Source organism: Propithecus coquereli, unplaced genomic scaffold (genome assembly GCF_000956105.1).
Source record: "Propithecus coquereli isolate 6110/MARCELLA unplaced genomic scaffold, Pcoq_1.0 Scaffold115, whole genome shotgun sequence".
NCBI lineage: Eukaryota > Metazoa > Chordata > Mammalia > Primates > Indriidae > Propithecus > Propithecus coquereli.
Genome location: NW_012135525.1, coordinates 4,378,906 through 4,390,169, shown reverse-complemented (window position 1 = coordinate 4,390,169; position 11,264 = coordinate 4,378,906). Strand labels below are relative to the sequence as shown.

The 11,264-nt window shown below is 37.3% G+C and overlaps 1 protein-coding gene across 2 annotated transcripts in view; it reads right to left on the bottom strand.

Annotated features, from left to right (window-relative positions):
* ANK3 (ankyrin 3, node of Ranvier (ankyrin G)) overlaps positions 1 to 11,264 on the bottom strand; it is a 515,090-nt gene that overhangs the window by 172,850 nt on the left and 330,976 nt on the right. The gene's annotated exons all lie outside the window — the stretch shown is intronic.

The window sequence follows — 11,264 nt, the reverse complement described above, 5'->3', positions numbered from 1 at the left end:
AAAAAAAATGCCATGAAGTCCAAAGCCTTTCTTGATAATGTAAAACCTGAAAACACCTGAAGGAGAAATAATACAATAATCACATCCACCTTCCACCACAAAAAAAATTTCACACAGACTGCGGTACGGTAATTGTCTTTTATGAACTAAAAGGTCAAAATTGTTTCTTTCATTTTATCTTCAGTAGACTCTAAGATGTAAGAGATGATGAAATATGTGTAGACATCTTCAAACTGTGATTATACAGAAAATAGTTATTTTCATTTATTCTTGAAAATTTTCTTCCTCAAAGTAAAACGCTACATACTGAATGCAAAGTAGCAACGTGTTTGACTAAGCAAAACCTATCTCAATCATTGGCTCCTTAATCCTTTGAAGTATACTGTTGCTTCTTACACACATATTTTTTGTTGATTTCACCTTTTTTAAAAGTTTTAATTATGAAAAATTTTAACCATTTTTCAGAGTAAATTAGAAGAGTATAATGAATCTCTAGGTACCTAATTCAGATTCAACAATTGCTGCCTCGTGGTCAGTCATGATTTATCTATACTCTGATCTTTTCCCTTTTCTTGTGTTATTTTGAAACAAATCCAAGACATCATATCATTTTATCCTCAAAATGACCTTCGTTTTATAAATGGAGACTCTGAGGTTCAAAGAGGTGAAATTACGCATCCCAGGCTGTACACAACAAATTCAGAACTAGGCTACAATTATGAGAGCTGACTATAGAAGACAATTATGGGATGTCTCGGGAGGGGTTGTTAAGACAGAGTCCCTGTGTTCAAACTTTCAGTCAGTCTTAGCCTTCTTTTAGCTACATTCTGAAGCTACTATGTCTCATTCCTGGTGTTTATTAAACACATGTAGAATCTAAAAACTCAGTACAGAAAGGTGACATTTTTCACCAGCGGAAGAGCTGTGAGGTGCTGTTGTTCTAGCCATTGTTCCTTTAATCACCTTGCTTCAAGGAGAAAGTCAGCTAGTTTCTCCAAGGTAAAACTCATCAGTTTTGGCTGAACTGCAAAGAGCTACCAGAAGCACAGCTAGCTCAACTGTGGTTCTCGAGAACTTACAGTATTTTTAGCACTAATTTCAAGTGTTTGTCTCCTTCGGATCCTCTACAAATTTACACTGGCACTTTTCAAAGGTGTGTGGCTCTTCAAAGAGCCAAAATCCCGGCAGGAGGGATCTCCCATCAGGAAGCCGCACAAGATGTCACTACTGCCCGGCTGCACAGGCAGTGCTGGCCCAGCTGCTGGGACAGTGACGGGTCAGTGGAAAACTAGTGCGGAGAGTTAATGTAAGATCTTTCATTAGCATCACAGTTTTTACAGAGGCTGATCCACAGTGGGACTGAAAAGTATCTGCCATTTAACGACTCACACTTAATTCAGTTAAAAGAAAAAAGAAAGAAGAAAATTAGCAGGCATGGACTGTACTTCGTACCTATTTTGGGGTAAAAAAAAATTTAAATTTTGAACTAATTTCTTTGGCTCTGAAGCTGGCGTAGCTCCTCACTGACTTTCCCGAAGCACAGTTCTGATTACGATACCCCTCTGCTCAAAAAGACCTTCCGTAGCTGTCATCCGCTTCTCACCCAAATCTAACTTCTTCAGGCTAGCGTTCGAAGTCTTCTAAGATCAGTCCCTGCTGCACTTGGTTCAGCTTGGCCTTTTCCTGTTCCCTTCACTTCCACTCCAGTTAACAAACTCTCTGCCTCTTCTGGGAAGCGTCTCTCATTTTCTCGTTTCTCTGCCTTGCCCACGCCACTTCACGTACCTGGGGGTTCCTTTCCCACTTTCTCCGAGATCCAAATCCTGACTGTTGTATAGTATAGCGCTTCTTTGAAGCCTTTCCCCAAACTAAATGTAAACTTTCTACCTTCAAGACTTCTGTCTTCTTTTCTGTACCTCTTTTGGGGGACCTATAACTTTTTATCTAGTATTTTATTTATTTGTGGGCACGCATTGTTATTTCAACTAGTGACAAAGAGTCTCTTTCTTGACCTAACTCTCATGAGGCTTCTCTGAATTCTCTTCTCATCTAGGTCCTGAATTTCAGGCTTCCATGTGTTAGTCTCTGCTTAGGAAGAATCTGATAATCTGATTAAATTCCTTATCTCTCACCCCCCATAACTTATCACCCTTGCCTACCTTCCACAATAATCCTGTCGAGTCAATTTAGCCAGAATTCCTCTTACCCCCGTGTTTCCTCTTAGCAATTTTCCGCCCACTCACCCTCACCTCGCTCCGTGGCTATAAATCTCCACTTTTCCTCGCCGTATTCAGAGTTGCGCCAGATCTCTCTACTACAAAACTCCAATGCAGTAGCTTCCCTTGGATAAATTCTGCCTTATTGTCCTTTCACAAGTGTCACAAATAATATTTTCTTTAACACTAGTTTATCTCTGAGGACAAGGTTAACAGTTGGAGGGTTCAGTGAATCTCACAGAGGTGGTAACTCCATGATATGTCCATGAAAGTTGCTTAAAAAAAATTACTAAGTAAATGAATGAATGGAGTGAGTGGATGAATGGGTTTTCAGGCTGTCTTTTAAAAATGTTTCCTAGTTAGTTGGTTAAAAATTCCTTTCCTTGTTATCCTTTTTAAGAGTAGACTCATTTTGTCTACTTCGGAAGCACTATTAAAATGCCTTATTTTTCCAGAAAAATAAAATTCTCAATAGAATAAGTGATTTGTAAATTGAGATTAGATTTAAGAATGTGACCGAGTCTCTTAGCTCTCAGAATTTGCTCAAATAAGACTTTCCTTTTTCTAACTCAGAATACTAGAAGCCTAATAAAAGAGCTATTATCAATAGTGTGCTTTGCAACATAGCAGTGAACTGGTGTACTCCTTTCCCTAAAATTAGAGCAATGCTTTTTTTCAATGCAAAATAGGGATTCTTACTTGCTTTCAACCCCTAGAAATGTTCAATTAATGTATAGTGTCACTTAGAATGGGTCCTGGACCAAAAAAGCAGTTTTTCAACTGCATACAATAGTGTTGGCTTCCAGTTGAAAAATGCTAGGCAAAGGCAATTTTGGGGGATCGAGGGAGGCTGCCTCAAGAAAGGCAACATATGCAGTCGGATAGGAGAGAAGGAAAGAGGGATGCTGAGTTGCCATAGTAACATTATGGGAGGGAAATGAACTTCTATGGGGTTAGTAATTTTTTTCCAATTCCCTTGACTGTCAAAGCACTCACTTAATGAACAAGTTTCCCTTGGGCAGCATTCTGAAGCAACATAAACTGGCTAGTCCAGATCTCATATTTCATTTCAGTGACAGTAACCTTATTAGTGAAGTGGGGACTGGATGTCACTGGCTGGACAGAATGCTCTGTTAGCTTAAGAGCAAAACCTTGTACACACAGAGGTCAAAAAGGCTCACTTCCAGGTCTGATTTTTTCCGAAAAGCATGAAGCAGGACAAAGGCATCACACCTAGGAGTATGAACCTAGAATATGTCCTTAACAGGTTGAATTTGCTCAAAGTCAATAATGGAGTGACACGAATTCATGACTTGGCAAATATTTTCAAGAGAGACAATATTTATTCTGATTTGTGTCCTCTAGGTCCCTTTCTTTCCTCTTCCTAAGCAAAAAATTCACTCTAGAGAAGAAAAAGGAAGTCAAGCAGGGAGAACTCCGCAGATACAATATGGGTGTGAAACAGAATAATATTTAATTAAAAACTGAAAACGATGAAGGAAAATGTAGCTAGTGCTCAGAAGAGAGTTATGATGATAGTACTAAAGGGCCTCAATTACAGTCTAATGGCAAAGGTATTCTCCTATCAGTACTTTCACTTAAAATGCTGACTGTATCCTCATTTTGTGAAAATTAAACTAAAATAAGGTAAAATCCTTCTGTGTTTTCTCTGCTTGAAAAACTACAGCCTTCTTTCTGAGACTACAACACACCCTTATGCTATTTGTGTTGTATTTTTCCACTCTGTTCTTTGTGTTCTTTGTCCCTCCTTTCTTGTCTTTCCTGGGCTTGAGTATTGTTTAGTATTCTGATCATGGAATCATCATACTTATCCCTGACTATCTCCTCCTCTGGCATTTTAGCTAAATCTTTTTTCAGGAGGCAGCTGTCCTAAGAATGACAATATGTATCTTTAACTTGTTACAGTCTAAATAATGCTATATTATTCATTATATCAATGAATATTAATATATGCATTAATATTAATTAATGAATATTAATATAATGAATAATATAATTATATTAATATAGTAACGATATTAATATTACATGTATTACATATTGAATTAATATAGCACTTCATGTATGAGAATTATGCAATATTATGATTCTATTTACACTATTAGTTTTATCTTTTGTGCTATACATTTTATTTCTATGTATATTAGAGACCTCATAATAGACTGACATTTTTGTTTAAACAATTGATTTTTAAAGAACTCAAGAAAAGAAAAATAGACTTTAATATTATCAACATATTCATTACTTCTAATTCTTTTTTTTCCTTTATTTTAGATTCAAGTTTCCACCTGGTATCATTTCTCTTAGATGGAAGAAATTCCTATTTTAGTCAGTATGGGCCTGATAGTAACAAAATTATGTCAGCTTTTGGTTATCTGAAACTGTCTATTTTGCTTTTACTATGTCAATTTTTTTTTACTAGATAATAAATTCTAGATTGACAGATATTTTTAATTTAGCACTTTAAAGATGTTCCACTGTCTTTGGCCTCTGGTGTTTCTGATGAGAAGTCAGATAACATTTGCATGGTTGCTTTCTCATTCGTGATATGACTTTCTCTCCGGCTGCTTGAAATTGTTTTCTATTTTTGCTGTTCAGCAGTTTCAGTATGATGTGCCTCTGTGTGGTTTTCTTTGTATTTATCCTTTTTGGGGAGTATCCTAAGGTTCCTTGATCAGGGGACTGCAGTTTATATGATGCAATTTGGAAATAAATATGAACGTTTTATGCTCCATTCTACTCTTCCTTTGCTCCTTAGACTCCACTCTATGGATTTAGTCAACTTGTTATTCCACAGGTTTCTGACATGGTGTATTTGATTTTTAACCTTTTTCTCTTTCTGTGCATCAGTATGGATGATTTCTATGACTTGTGTTCAAATCCACCATATTTTTCTTCCTTTGTATTCAATCTGCTGTTTACCCCATCCAATGAATTTTTTAATATTTCAGATACTGTGTTTTTCAATTCTAGGATTTACATCTGGTTCTTCAAAAAAATAGTTTCCTTATTTCTCTTGAAACTCCTCCTTTCTTCACCCACTATACCTATCTTTTCCTACAGATTAATATATTTATCATAGTTATTTTAAATTTTGCTAAATCCAACAGCTGAGTCATTTGTGGATTTGTTTCTATTATCTAACTTTTCTTTTGACCATAGGTCACATTTTCCAGCTGCATTTGCTTAGTAATTTTCAAATTACATATTGGACATTGTGAGTGATATGTTATGGAGTCTGGAACTTGTAGCAGTTTGGTTTTGTCCAGAATTTATGATTTTATCAGCAGAAGGCTTAATCCGATGCAAGCTACTCCATCATTACTTGAAGCCATACATTTGAGTAAAAATAAAATATGTGGCCTGTCCACACTATACCATCGTACTTTGTATTTGTTTCTATCATACACCACTTTGTGAATACTCCTTCTATGAATACATAATAGAATTCTTGACTTTTCAGTTGGTAGATACTGAGTAACCTATTATATGTGATTTCAGATATGCAAAGGTGATTTTCTTATATTTCTTATAAGATATTACATGTTTAAAAAATTTACATATTCACGATAAAAAAATAATTATTTATTTACTTAATCATTCCTTTGAGGGAGGAAATTAAAGTGGCTTGTAGTTGCTAACTGTAGAGTACTTGTGTACCTGATGGATATCGAGCTATTTAAAAGAAACGGTACCACCAATGTATATCAAGGAAAAATAGGAGAAAAAGTAGATACTTTCTGACCACCAGCACTTGGTACCACATACCAATTAATTGCCCTGAGCCTACTTTGTAGATTCTTTTAGAGAAACAGGCAGATGACATTTACTTTTATATCTCTAATTTGGCAAAGAAAATGAGGTTTCTAGTATAATATAAAATCATTAGGAGAGGGGGGGAAAAGTAAAGTGAAAGTGCTCCTTCCATGTTTTCAGAACTCTTTGCAACTGCAAAAACACATTCTTTCCTTCAAAGAGAACTCCTCGTGTTTTGAAAGCTAAGAATATTTCATGATTACTTGTCCTTCCTTTAATCAGAGCAATTAACCTGTAATATTTGTGACATAAAAATGAAAAAATCAATATATTTTTGTATGATATGAAGAAATATTTTCAAGTTACTCTCAATTAATATGGAGACCCATTCTTTTGCATTATTTCAAATACTCTTGTTAACATATCTATCTTAGAACTCCAAGGAAGAAGTATTGTTTTGGAATTTTCTCTTTGAGAGAGACTACTTTATGACTTTGAAATACCTACTATTTTCTTCAAGGATTTATTAACATTTTTAACCAAGGCAATCATACTTTTGCAAATACAATGAAAAGAAAAGGTCAATATCAATATTTCTTTTTTCTTAGTATTTAACCTGAGAAACAGAACCAGTTGCATTTCTGGGAAAGCATAGGCTAAAATTATAGAACATCCAAGTGTCGCTTGACACTTTCCCAGATAGTAAGAATTTAACAGTTGACAGATTGGAAGTATTTTGAAAACCCTACATCTACCTGTGCATAAATTCCTCTTTATTCTTATAAATGATTTGGATGCCATTAACTTCAGGGAGAAAAATTACATTACCACAAGACCAGTATAAAGTCAAGTAAATTAAGACCTTTTGACAAAGGTAACATTAAGGAGTGGAGTGTATCTTATTTCAATATATTTAGCAAATAATTATTGAGCATTTAGTATATGCCAAGAAGTGAAGCTAAGTGCCTCAGATACTAAGATGAATATGTGCATCTTAGTGCCAAGGTATAGCTTTGCATGAAACATCGCAGCAATGGGATTCTATGAGGACGGGGCAGTAGCACCTTAAAAGGAAGGCTGGAAGTTGGGAGGGGCATGGTTAGAGAAGCATTCTGGGAATCAGAGTATTGCTATTACTGACTCTACTTGGAACTCTGCATCTTCCCTAAAGCACTAAATACAAGCACAGCTTGTAGATAGAGAGAAGTCAGTGAAAAGAGAGAACTCAAGTCTTAAAAGGTTCTCATTTAGGGTCCATATTGAGTCTCTAATTGGGCTGTGAATTGATGCAAAGGAAAATGAAAATGACAAGAGACCATCTACTGCGAAGTATCTTCCTTCAACATGTGCCAAATATTCATTCTGGCTTTAAAAAGAGCAAGAATTCAGTGGAAAGAAATCTTAGCAAAGCATTTTAGTCTATAAAGAAACAAGGCCATTACGATCTTGTCGAAAAAGTAAACAAACTTCCTAAATCATTTTAAAATTAGAATGCTGCCTACAGACCAGATTGAAAAACTTGCCTTGATAGGTGTTCATATTTTAGCACATTTCCCACCATTATTACAGAGATACTCGACATACTTAACACTTGGCTATCCACAGGGGCATGAGTTAACAAGCCAGTTGAAAGCAGTCAGCATTACGCGGCTGGGGAAATCGGAAAAGCTTTGTTGAAATGAGCTAAACAGAAACATGAAGGCTCTGTGATTCATCAGATCCTAGCCAAACCTCTCCAGGAAGATACATGTACAATCATCTTGACTTTTACAGTAACTAATTATTCTTCAAAGTTACAATATGCAGTGCCCTTCCAGCTGAGATGGTGAGATCATGGGGAACAACTCCCTATCTGTACTGGGAAGGAAAAGATTCAAGAGGGTGAACTTTGCTCAGGACACAATCTGCCACTTACCAGGCACACACAAGACTGGAGATCAGGCACTGGAGTGAAATTGAATCCACTCTCATTCTGCTCTTCCAGCTGGTAAGATCTCGCTCAGATCTTGCCTAAATTACTCTGGACACAACTCAAGTTTACTTCCTTGAATGAAAGGGCTCCAAGAGTCTTCTTTGAAAGCAAATCTTCTACTAAGTCAGCAGCCCATGCAGGGCACAGAGCAATAGGAAAGAGTTCCTTTACAATGCTGGCCTTGGAGATATTTTCCTGTCTCTAAACACGGGGGATTGGCGTGCAGCAGGTCAGATTTGTTAGATGCAAACAAGGCAGCCACAACAGTAGGTACTTGGTAGGAGGTAGATGGGCAGATAACAATATCTATTTTCTCAAGTGCTATAGGATTGGGTAGTTAAAACTTAGAATTCTACTTTCTTGTTTTTAGGGTTGTCTCTGTGGCTTTCTGACATTTTAGCCATCTCCCTCCCTTCCACCCACACACTCAATCACTACTTCATCATTTCAGCAAGAGAGAAGGGAAGCTTTGATGAGGAGAACACGACACAGTTTACATATTTGGGGTATGTGCTATGATTTCTTCCATTCAGCCTGCCAGGAATTTAGTCTATTCACAATTGACACCCTTCCCCCAGCCCACTCCATGCAGGACAACAGCAAAAGAATGGAAGCCTTTTCTGTTCTCTGGTTCTCCACGTCTCTCCTTCACAGTCACACAGTGTGGGAGAAAAGGCAATCCGAGTCAAAACTGAATGGAAGGTAAAAAGGAGTCTACATCTGTGCTGTAAATAATGCAGGCCTCAGAACAGGGAGGCAAAGTAGCACGCAAAGCAAGCTGCATACCAAATTTTGCCTGTGTACATTATTTCCTGTCTTTAATACTTTATCCAGAAGAATTTGTATGTTTTCTCCTGGCCCAGCCCCGTGATACTATATGCCCCCTAAAGATGGGACCTGAACTTCCTATGTACACTTTCCTTTTCCCACTGTACCAAATACAGCATGTCAAGTGTGATAAATGATGCCAAATGACTGACAAGTAAGTTTTTAGAGATAGGGTCTTGTTCTGTCACCAGGGCTGGAGGGCAGTGGCCCCATCATAGCTCACTGCAACCTTGATCTTCTGGGCTCAAATGTTCCTCCTGTCTCAGCTTCCTGAGTAGCTGGAACTACAGGTGTGCGCCACCATGCCCGGCTAATTATTTTTTGGGGTAGAGACAGAGTCTTTTTATGTTGTCCAGGCTGGTCTCGAACTCCTGGCCTCAAGTGATCCTGCTGCCTTGGCCTCCCAAAGTGCTGGGATTACAGGCGTGAGCCACTGCATCCAGCTGACGAGTAATTTTGCTGTTCTAGTGACTGAAGATTATGTCAAGAGAAGGAGAAATACAGTAATTTGCAATCCACATGCCAACTAAAACCCCAGCTGGATATCTAGGCATCTCTTCAAGCTTGTCTTTTGCGCTTGGCTTCGTAACTATCATTTCCCTTCACAAAGATTCTATTTACAAACGATCCCTTGTCTCCACATGATAACGACATAAACAATGCATCTCTACTTTCTATTCCTTACAACCTCTTTAGCCTATGCTGAGCAGAAGACCCCTGCCATTGAAAGCAATGGTTCTAGCATTCTTACATACTTGCTTCCTACTAGAATGATGCAAAGTCAGTTCAACAGGACCTCTATTCAATTTACCTCCCCAGCCAGACAGTGCTTTAGGGGTCAGCCTTCAACTTCCTTCACTTTTCCTCTCTAGAAAACTTGTTTCTTTTAAGGTACATACACAATTTTCAGGTTCAACAGTCATCAAGAAAAAGAAATCTGGGTCTCCTGCCAAATCTCTATGGCTAGACTGTCTTAGGGTCAGAGCACAGAAGACAAACTAGCCCACTTGCTTCATGAGGGCAGGGAAGGTGTCGTCTTGTCTTGCTCTTTCACCTGCTATGTCTGGCCCATAGTAGACACTCAATAATCATTTATTGATTGAGTCAATGAATGCAATGAATAATAAATGAAGCAGTAAATCAAAGCACTGCAGAAATCAATTTGACGTTACTAGGCTAGTCTTAGAAACATGGAGATGAGAATTCTTGGAGGAGGAAGCACAGAATTATGGGAGGTACAATCACAAGACAGGGAAATTATCTAAAGCCCTCAGACAGGTGGATGTTTATGGTGCAATTACCTCTTTATTAGACTGGCTCTTGCTCAGATCTCATAACAAACACATGAAATGTTGAAAAAGAAAATCCTTGGTTAGAAGTTTAATACTAATTGGGGCTCTGAGATATACTATCAATGGCTGGCATTTATGTCTGGCCTACTTTATGCTGGTACAGTTTCCAAACATTATCTTGATCACGGCAATAATCCTACAATGTGGCCATTAATTTTCTCTGTTTTCGATAGAGAAATTATAAGCAGAAAGGTTAAACAGCCCACCTAAGTCAATTAGCTAGGTGCAGAATCTGGTTTCAAACCAGATTTGAAGTCTCAATTCTTCTTCCTACCCACAATGCATCACACCAGATAAGCAACATGCCATAAACTCCTAGCTAGGCAGATCTGTGGGTTTTAATTAAAAAAAATTAATTGTGGTAAAATATGCATAAATTTTACCCTTACAACCATTTTTAAGTGTACAGTTCAGTAGTGTTAACTATACTCACATTGTTGTATAACAAATCTCTAGAACTTTTTCCTCTTGCAAAACGGAAACTCTATATCCAAACAACAACTCCCCATTTCCCCTTCTTCTAGCCACTGGCAACCACCATTCGACTTTCTGTTTATGATTTTCACTACTCTAGACATCTCATGTAAGTGGAATCATATGGTATTTGTGCTTTCGTGACTGGCTTATTTCACTCAGCATAATGTCCTCAAGATTCATCCATGTCGTCGTATGTGACAAGATTTCCTTCTTTTTTAAGGCTGAATAATATTCCATTGTATGTATATACCACATTTTTTAATTTGTTCATTTGTTGATGGACATTTGGGCTGTTTCCACATCTTGGCTGTTGTGAATAATGCTGCAATGAATATGGAAGTGCAGATGTTTCTTCAACATACTGATTTCAATTCCTTGGAAGTGAGATTGTTGGATCATACAGTAGTTCCATTTTTAATTTTTTGAGGAAACTCCATAGCATTTTTCATAGTGGCCACACCATTTTTCATTACTACCAGCAGTGCATAAGGGTAGACAGATTTGTTTTTAAACAGAATAACTGTCAGTTGTACTATCAAACTGACTGAATAGCTCAGCTTGCAGAGTTTAACTCGATGAAAACTTTGTATCTTAGACCTTGTTTTTATAATTAAATCCAGCACTATTTAAACATGTATTAAA